This window comes from Gossypium hirsutum, chromosome A04 (genome assembly GCF_007990345.1).
Source record: "Gossypium hirsutum isolate 1008001.06 chromosome A04, Gossypium_hirsutum_v2.1, whole genome shotgun sequence".
Lineage (NCBI taxonomy): Eukaryota > Viridiplantae > Streptophyta > Magnoliopsida > Malvales > Malvaceae > Gossypium > Gossypium hirsutum.
In genome coordinates, this window is record NC_053427.1 from 71,744,670 (window position 1) to 71,755,574 (window position 10,905).

At 33.9% G+C, this 10,905-nt stretch overlaps 1 non-coding gene across 1 annotated transcript; it reads right to left on the minus strand.

The window, feature by feature from the left end:
• Positions 1 to 10,477: 10,477 nt before the first annotated feature.
• On the minus strand, positions 10,478 to 10,588 carry LOC121228635 (small nucleolar RNA R71). The gene has a single exon (XR_005926211.1). It is a non-coding gene; the product is annotated as a small nucleolar RNA R71 (small nucleolar RNA).
• Between the last annotated feature and the right edge of the window lie 317 nt (positions 10,589 to 10,905).

Here is a 10,905-nt window from a genome sequence, read left to right on the forward strand (position 1 = left end):
CGCATAGTCTGGCACACGGACATGTCTTGTGGTCGTATGGACAAGTCAGTATGTTTGCCTTGTTTTGACACGGCCTAGACACACGGGCGTGTCTAATGCCGTGTGAGGCACACAGCCTGTTCACACGGGCGTGTAAGCTATACAACTTTGAAAAATGTTTAAGTTTTGAAAAGTTTGTATGAGCTCGATTTAGTCCCGACCCCTTTCTAATGCAAGCTTAAGGTCTCGATGACCTATATAAGAAACTCTATGGTAATGTTTAACTATGATTGTGAATGATGTATATGAATTGTTCGTAAAATGTTTCGATTTGTCCGGTAATGCCTTAAACCCTAGTCCGGCAATGGATATGGGTTAGGGGTGTTACATTTTCCCTAATTGAAATGGGTTTAAAAGTTGATTATGAGGGTTCAAGAACTCAAATTAATGCTGGAGAAATATATGCAAGAACCAAAAAACAAAATAGCCTCCTTCTTGTAAATAGGCGCATGCACCACCACCCATGGTAACCAAAATTGGGGTTGAATTTTAAAACAGTTTGAGATCTCATTAAATTATGAAAAAATACCTTTGAAATAATTTAAAATCCCCCAAATTCTAGATCTAGAAATTTAGGTTTTTAATGGACAAGATTAATTAAGAAATTAAAGAGAGAAGAGACCTTACCCAAGTTAGTCTAGAGAAATGACAATGACACTTTCTTGGCAATGTTCGGGATCGATCTTGGAGTTCAAGATTTTACATTTTGGGCTGATTCATGGTCGAGAATATGTTAACAAATCTTGTGGCAAAAAGAAAAAGAACAAAAAAAGAAGAAGAAAGAGATGGTAAAACTAGGTGTAGGTGACGATAACAATGGAGGAAAGGAAAAAAAATTAAAATCAAAGAGAAAGAGAGGAGGAGAGGAATGGCTAAGACAATGAGGAGGACGATTAAAGGCTAATTATTAGTAAAAAATTAATATTTATACCTAGGTTAATTAGGCTTGGATGGCCCACACATTAAAACAAGGGGTTTTTGTCAAAAAATTAAATTATTTGTATGGGAAGGGAATTGAAGTTAGGACCTCAAGGATAAATTCCCTAATGTTTAACCTTCAAACCAATAACTCATTTTTGATATAATTTGAAATATTTATTTTAAAAAACAAGACATGTCACATAGTAGGGTTTAAGGTAAAATTTGCATAATAATAAATATGTTGAGAGAAGAGATTTGAACTTGGGTTTCAAGAAATGTTACACTAACACTTAACCAACAAACGAATACCTCATTTATTTCCTAAAAATGCATAGATAATTTAAAATTTTAAGGCATTATCACTCTCTCGATTCACAAACCCGATTCAACTAACCCCCGATTTTTAGGATGTTATAATTCTCCCTTCCTTAAAGAAATGTTGTCCTTGAAATTTTCTTGGTCACAAAATCTATTACCCTTTTTCCTTCAAACTAGGCCACCAAGCTTTCGCTGCGCAACTTTGATTCCAACACAATTCCAAACAATGCGTCTCCTTAAATTCCTAATATATATTTTGTATATCTAATTAAGGAACGTTACTAACAGATACCTCTACTCTAATTCCCAATTTTGATAGAAACTCTACTAGATTACGCTTACCATAATATCTACAAATGGAAATCCTAGCTAATCTAACAGTTTCTCCGGTAATAACTACTACAACCTTTCATTGAGGTCTGACTCATCTAGCCCACTTTAAGGGTCTCGGATTTGGTTCAGTGGAAGCAGACTCTCTCCTTTTTCAAACTTTGTTATTTTCCTTTCTTTTGCACTCCAAGCATTTATTCTCTCTCTTTATATTAGTCCTTTCAACCATAATCTTGAAAAACTTTTCTAAAACTCCTAATATCGCTTGGGATAGACAATGCATCATCCCTAGCCTTATTGTTTTCGCCTTCAGAAGTAGGCACAGTTATGATGTTAGTCTTCTTAGGGTTAGGCACAATTCCTTGAAAAGAAAATAACTCAAATTGGGTAGCTCGACGCTGAGCCCTATGGTTCCTCATTCTACAATTGTTAATTATGTATCCTATGGTCTTAAATTTGATCTACAGTTTCAGAAAAAATAATCACTAGCTAACTTCAGTCAATTTTCAGTTTCCTATCTTACAGTTTCAAAGAAAAATTAAATACTAACTATTTCAGTTCTATTTCTATAGTAATACACCTCAAGTGTTTACCTATAACTTAACAGCATCTTTTCTATGGCAACTGGCATCGGAGTCTCAGACCTGATTTTCTTTGTAGAATATCATTTTGAAAATTCTCTGTGGCTTGTTTTTCCCAAATTTCCTCTTTTTCATGTATGCATGTAACACCCCTAACCCGTATCCATCGTCAGACTAGGGTTAAAGGCATTACCAGACAATTCAGAACATTTAACATTCATTTCATAAACATTATAGCATCAGAGATCAAACCTCAATATAGAGTCCCTTATATGGGTCATCAAGACCTTAAACATGCATTATAAAGGGGTTGGGACTAAGCCGAACACATACAAAATTTTTCCAGAACTTAAACATTTTTCACACAAGTACAGGTCACATGCTCGTGTGAACAAGCCGTGTGCCTCACACGGCATTGGACACGCCCGTGTATCTAGGCCATATCCAAACAGGGCATATATACTGTCTTATTCACACGACCACAAGACATGCCCGTGTGTCTTGGTTGTATTCAACACTGACTTGGGTCACACAGCTAGCCACACGCCCGTGTGCCTTGGCCGTGGTCAAGCCTGACTTACAAATGTAGGGTACCCTAAGGGACACACGGCCGTGTAACATAACCGTGTGTTTCACACAACTGAGACACACACCTGTGTCCCTGCCTGTGTGGAAAAAAAATAGGCCATTTAAATAGCCAACTTGCCATCCCAATTGGGTCAAACCTACAAGCACCAAACCAAGCATATTTGCACAACATTATATGACCAATTCACAACCAAAACATAAGCCATGCATGACATATCATTGCCAATCAACTACATACTCATAAGCCTTACCAATCTATATCAAACATAAGTCAAAAGCTTATCAAAACATTTACCATCATTTACCATTTCTTTTATCCGACTCAAACATATCAAATATAACATTTTGCATCACATATCTTTTACCAAAACCATAACATATCCACAACCATTCTAAACCATATCACATGGCTAAATATAAACATTACAAAACCTATCCAAAGTATTTCTAGCCTATACATGCCATACTTTACTATATACATTTTCAAAAGGTACCAAAATGAGATTTGATAATGTGGTGACGATCCTCGATGATCCCCGAGCTCACAGTAGCTTCGATACCTATAAAACAATGCAAACATACACAGAGTAAGCTTTCAAAAGCTTAGTAAGCTCGTACCAAAAATCATCAACAGTATATAAAATACAAAACATCAACACACAAGTACTTATAACTTCTCAATTCATCTATCAATTTTAAGCCAACACCATCCATATGTTCTTATCAATTCAATGAACTTTATTAGAATAATACCATCTACCACATAGGTATCATATGTACCTGAACCTTCCCAAATTCATTCATTTTCATTCTCACCTCTTGTTTAGATATTTTAAGACTTTCTGAAGATTACCAATGCTTTAAACATCCACACACTTAGTGCTTTAAAGATTACCCAAAGCTATAATAATTCTACACACTTAGTGTCATCTCAATTAACCGAAGTTATCTCAGTATCGCACACTTAGTGCCTCATATAGCCGAAGCTAGTTTAAATCGCACACTTAGTGCCAAATACGATTAATTTCTCATCGTATTCATCCAAATCAAGTATATATACAATCTATGAATAATCAAACATCAAAGCATACTTGCAATATCAAGTTTTACGTACGAATTTACCTCGTATTCGGTTGACTCAGACAGTTTACTCTATAATCTTCGACTTCCCTCGGACTAAATCTGAATTCCTCTTTTCTTGATCTATATGTATTCAAAATTAACCCTTTTTATTTACCAAATAATTCAAATCAATCCATATACACACAATTAGGGCTTTTTTCAAACTAGCCATCATATTTTCACATTTCGACACTTTAGTCCCTAAATCACAAAATCACAAAATACACATAATTTGCATATACTCATGCTTGGCCAAATTCTCCTAGTACTCATACTAGACCACACATTTAATTTATTTCTCATTTTAGTCCCTCAATTTCTCATTTTCACAATTTAGTCCATTTTACTCAAAATCATCAAAAATCCAAAGACAAAACATGTAAACCCAACATCAAACTTTCATTTATCAACAACTAACTTTACAAAGCTTAAACTCATCATCAAAATTAGAAATTGAGGTATGAGTTTGATAGTATACAAAACAACCATTACAAAAACGTAGAAATTATCAAAAATCGATCAAAGTACAAACTTAAATCAAAAGAAACCAAGGCCAAACCCTAGGTAAGCTTTTCCCTTTTCTTTTTCTTGAGATTTTTGGCAATAAGGATGAATGATTCATCCATTAACATGTTTTTTTATTAATATATGTTTAATATGCTAATGACCAAAATACCCCTTTAATAAACCATTTTAAATTCACATATAATAAGGCTAAAAATGTCCATTATACATGTAAATGGAATAATAACCACATTAGGACCTCTCAATTATAAAGCCAAGTCAAATAGACACTTTTAACATCTAGCACACAACTTTTACATTTTCCACAATTAGGTCCTTTCTATTAAATTAAGCACACAAACATTTGAATTTTCATACGAGACTTTCACACATGTTAATTCACATGTCATAAACACAGGAAATAATATTTAAACATTTCTCTGAAGCGAATTTGTGGTCCCGAAACCACTATTCTGATTAGGGTCTAAACCGAACTGTTACAATGCATGCAAACTTACTTAAGTAGATTTAAAAACTTGGTCTGAGGTTTTAAACCAAGGATCTAATACCACTAAATTGAGAAGGCTACATTAGCCACCGAAATGGCTAAGCTAACTTACGTTACTTTTTAACACTTTAAATAAACTCATTTTAGACAAAACCGTAGTTGTACTTTGAGTTAGCTTAAAAGCATTCATTCATTAGGTCATGTATGCTTAGGTTTCATTTTATTGTTGACAGTGTTGTTTTAGAAAAACCGTTTGCTTGTCACTCTTCTTTTAAAAAAACTCGAAGTTAAACTAATGTAGCAGAAAAACCATTTTTCAAGTCATTTTAGAAAATTAGTTGCCTTATCGATTTGTTTTTCAAAAACAACTCCTTTGCAATGTAGTGGAAACTAGGGAAGAATATCAAATTTTACTTAAGCCTGATAGCATGCATTATCTGATTATTGTGCATGAGTAATCCATACATCCAAAAATCCTTAAAAGAAAAGTTATCAAGCCACAAACCAGAAATAATTAAAAATTACAAGCCAAAACCAATAAAGACTTAATAATACTTAATTAAATAATAATCCGAGGTCCAAGTTGATTCTCTAAATGCTGAGTTCGGCCCTAATTTTGAGGTTTACTTGAAAATATAAACACTATTGAGGATGGGCTTATGAAAAGCTCAGTGTGAGTCGAATAATTATTTTAACGAGTAAAAACATAAAATACACTGAAACATATTAGCACCAACAGAAGAAAACAGAACCATCATAGGAATTTCATTCATTACATAGCCATTATCAAATGGATGTCAAACGGTGTATGAGCATAGGTCATCATTCATTCGAGTAACAATAATTAATTTTGATACCATTCAATACAAAAAAAAATAGACTTCGTAGTATAAATCAATAACATTCGAAAATGCATAGCTCAATGTGGTAAAACCACCGAATAATCAATAATGTAGAAAATCTACCCCTTAATTTTTCAAACATTTATATTTTCAACAGACTTAGCGGCCTTAACTTTTTAAATCATCTATACATTTTTAAAAAATCAATGAGGTATTAGTTTGTTGGTTAAGTGTTAGCGTAATGTTTCTTGAAACCTAAGTTCAAATCTCTTCTATCGCAATATTTTTATTATTTTGCAAATTTTGCCTTAAACCCTAGTATGTGACTGGAACGACGGAAATGTGCAAGTGTACACAATCGTAAAAAGTAATAAAGTGATAGTTAAATGTCGAGTTATCGTACCCACGGGGACTGTGAAAAGGATTATTTATGAATGTAATTTAAAACACTTCAGTGAAGAAAAATATTTTGTTTTAAAAAGGGTAATTAAGAAAAATAAGATTTTAAATTAAATAACTAAAGAAATAAATCTCAAATGAACGATTTCAAAATATGATTTAATCAAGATGACATAATTGTGTTGATTTAATTACATTTCTTTAACTTAGAATTATTAAACTCATGCTTATGTTGTTACGAATAAATTCACGGCAACTCGGTAATTTGCTAACTTATGAACATATTCACCTACACAAATCCATTTATCTCTTAACATATCCCTATGTTAATTCAAATGATTAAACAAATTTTAATAAGCAAACATGTTATGGCACATACATATTCATTAAATTGAACTAATCTCTTGCATATCCCTATGTCAATTCAACCGATTAATTAAATCTAATAAGCACATAAAAAACTATGTGAGTTAACAAGGTATTCCTACCTTGAAACAGTTTAATCACAATAGTCTTGCAAGTTATGCAAGGCAAGTGTATTGCCAGATACATTGCTAATTTAACCTTTAGCTGCTTTAGAAGAATAAACATGCACTGATTAAGTATTGCGTCCATTAATTACAATTTCAATACATTTAAATAATTAATTCATTAGCTACCTCACAATTGTAATGCAAGAATAACTTAGGCATGATTTTACTTAATTAAGCATTTTACAAAGGCCTATAACAGCATAAACACAATTTTAATAATTTAAGTAGATGAAATGCAATCAAACCAACACAAATTAAATTCAAGCTAAACTGATTAAATTAACCATTCCAACAACATAAATATTCATAGATATGTTTGTCATAACAACAATAAAAATTAAAGAGATAGGGAACAAGAATCAAATCCGGTGTTTTTCCGTGGCTTGACTATGTCGCTTCGTCTTCGTTCTTTGTTTTCCTCGCCGATCAAGACTACTATGAACACTTCAATGTTGCTTAAAAATGGCTGAAGAATAACCCTTTCCCAAGCGGAGAAATCGGCACAAGAGCAAGGGACTTGAAATGGAAAAATGAGAGGAGAAAGTGAGAAAGGAGAGAAGAGATATGAATGAATTGAGGTGTGCTTTGAATGATCAGCCAAGGGTGGCAGCTAAAATTTTCTAAAAATAGCAGCCAAAGAGCCACCCTTTGGCCGGCCATCTATGTGGCAAGTTGATGGCTTCAACTTTGCTAAATATGGCTTGGGGCAAATCCATAGAGCCACTAATTGTGGAGGAGCTTGAATGCAACTTTGACAAGTCTTCAAGGGCTTCTTTGCAAACTTAATTAATCAGCTAATAAGCTGATTTGGTTCAGCATATGAATGGTTTTGGGCTACCCAATCCTTGGCCGGTTCAGTTCAATCTGTTCGGTTTAACTGGACCACTTTTTCTATAATTAATTAATAATAATTTATTTAGCCCAAATTAAATTGGGTATAAATTAAAATTAACTATATTATGAATTAATATACATAATTGGACCGTATTAGTCTAGAAATTAATTCACCTCGATACTTCAAATTTCTTCTCGGCATTGTGCTTCTAGCAGTGTTTGCCGAGCCATTTTTCTCCCTTTGTGCAAATCTGTCAAAAATAACCAAAATTCATGAAAAATAATTATAAAATTAAATAAGTTCCAAAATGTTCATATTTTAAGTGCACTTTAATTATTTTATAAAAATTAATTATTTTTCGACAAGAATTTAACCAAATTCGCATGAATTTAAGTTAAAAAGGGTATGAAAAAGTGTGTAAATTTTTGTGTTTCCAGTGACATGCCTTGTTTTTAAAATAAATATTTCAAACTATATCAAGAATGAGTTATTGGTTTGATATTTAAACATTAGTGAATTTATCCTTGAGGTCCTAACTTCAATTCCCTTCCAATGCAAATAATTTAATTTTTTTGACAAAAACCCTTATTTTAATGTGTGGGCTATCCAAGCCTAGTTAACCTAGGAATAAATATTAATTTTTTACTAATAATCAGCCTTTAATCATCCTCCTCATTGCCATAGTTGTTCCTAAAAATGTATCCATTTATTTTCTAAAAATGTATAGAAATGGCCCTTGAAGACTCATTCAATTTGCATTCAAACCCCTCCATTATTCATGCCTTTCAAGATTTGCCCCTTCGTAAAAATAGAATGTTTGAAATATTCAAACATGCCACATGTGTGGTTGGATGATAAACTAAACTTTATACATATTTTTATCCCATGCTTAGCCCATTTATGAATGGTCTCTCCTTAGATTTGGTGAATTCGATACTCCTAATCCTTTAATTTCATGTTTTATACTTAAGAAAGCATAGGAGAGTAAAAAGAGTGAGAAATGGGCCGAAAAAGGAGAAAATAGACCCACGTGGGAAATCAACACGGCCTGGACTTCCTCATACGGGCGTGTCACACGGCCATCTCCATTTGGCAGGATTCAAGCACGACTTACATGGGTAGACTACACGCCCGTGCCTATTCAACAGCCTTGAGCACGGGCTCGAGTAATCGCACATGGGCGTGTCCCTACCAAGCCCAAGTATAGTTTTATTTGGAAAAGGCCAATTTTTAGGGCTCTTAGGCATTCAAAAGCCTATTTAAACACCTGAGGAGGCACGTAAGAGGAGGACGCAGAGTAGGAAGCAAGGAATTACTCAAGGAAAGCAGATTGATCCATCTTAGAAGCTAGATTCATCATTAAGACTGAAGATCTCCCTTCAAGTTCCTTCAGGAGTTTTGGGTTTTCTTATGTTTTGTTATCTTTATGCTTTTGAGATGTTTTCTTTCATAAGGATGAACTAAATCCCCTAAATATCTAAGGGGAATGAAAGCTAAGACGGATCTTGTTGTTATTATCTGAATTGTATGATAAATATTTGACTTGTTCTTAATTATGTGTTCTAAATTCTTGTTTTGATATTTCAGGATATTGATTCAAGTTAAGCTCTTATTCAGAGGAGGAATAGACCCTGTCTAAGAGTAAATTTGTCATAATTAAGTAGAGTTGATTGCACGCCTAGAGATAGGGTGATAAGATTTTGCCGGATTAGGGTGAAACCTAATAAAGGAATCCATAGATCGAGTTAATGCAATTCTAGGGTGTTAATTAGAAAGAGATTTAAATTATTCAACCTAAGGTTAGATGTTATTAGTCTCGAGAGAGATAATAATATAACTTAGGGAATTCTACGGATCAAGTCAAATGAATAAATCGTCTGATACAGAGTCAAATAACAAGTGAAGTCTAGGTGGATCTTTCCTTAGGTATTGTCTCCACCTTAGGTATTGTCTTAATCAATCGAATTTTCCAAAAAGTATTTTCCCAAATTTTCTTTCTGTGCATTCTTAGTTAGTAATTAGTTTAGATAACCAAACCTCTTAATTTTTAGGCTAGATAATAAAAAAGAAGTAAATACTAGTACTCGTAGTTCCTTTGGGTTCGACAATCCGGTCTTGTTGAACTATACTACTGTTTGATAGGTACACTTGCCTTAATCATGATAATAAGTTAGTCTCAAGAACAATTCATTTATAAATTTTTAAAACCTGTTACGAATATCACGCATCAGGTTTTTAGCGCCGTTGTCGGGGAACTATGATATTAGGAACACTCGATTTTTATTACTTTAGCCATTTTACTTTTATTGTAATTTAAATTTTTATTTTCTTTTCTAATTTTTCTTTTATTTTCTTCTGACAGGTTTTTCTAGTTTATGATCAGAAGAAACCCGTCAGGACCACTACTTTTTGACGGTGAGATCGACCACACAATTCACAAAAATCGAAGAGAAAGAAGGCGAAGCCTAAGATACACAGAGAATGAGCAAGAGGATGACACTTCAACCACAACTGAGGAGATGGCTGAAAACCAAGAAAATTCGCTACCTCCTGCGATTGCTGCTGATCCAGTAAATCAGAATCCTGCTCCACACACTGTGTATGATTATGCTAAACCTAATTTAACAGGAACTGAATCGAGCATAGTCAAGCCTACTGTTGCTGCAAATAATTTTGAACTGAAACCTAACACCATTCAAGTGATCCAACAGTTTGTTAAGTTTGATGGTTTGCAAGACGAGGATCCCAACGCTCACTTGGAAAATTTCTTAGAGTTTTGCGACACTTTTAAAATTAATGGCATTTCTGATGACGCCATTTGCCTTCAGTTGTTTCCCTTTTTGTTGAGGAATAAGGCTAAACAGTGGTTGAACTCGTTGCCGCGAGGATCAATCACTACTTGAGAACAAATGAAAGAAAAGTTTTTATTAAAATATTTTCCGCCGACTAAAATGGCTAAATTACGTAATGATATCTCTTCTTTTGTGCAGATGGATTTAGAAACACTCTACGAATGATGCATGGGAGAGATACAAGGACCTTTTGAGAAGATGCCCTCACCATGGGTTACCACTCTGGCTACAGGTTCAAATCTTTCATAATAGCCTGAATCCTTCGACTTGACAAATGGTTGACGAAGCTGCTGGCGGAACCATCAATAATAAGACACCTGAAGATGCCTATGAATTTATAGAGGAGATGTCACTGAATAATTATCAGTGGCAAGTCGTGAGGACAAAGCCAGCGAAAATAGCCAGCGTTTGTAACATCGATTCGTCACCATGCTCTCTAATCAGGTAGAACTCTTGGATAAGAAAATTGATGGTTTTCTTAGTTCTTCACAAGTTCACCCAGTAATGCAGTGCGAAGCAAGTAGAGGTGGATC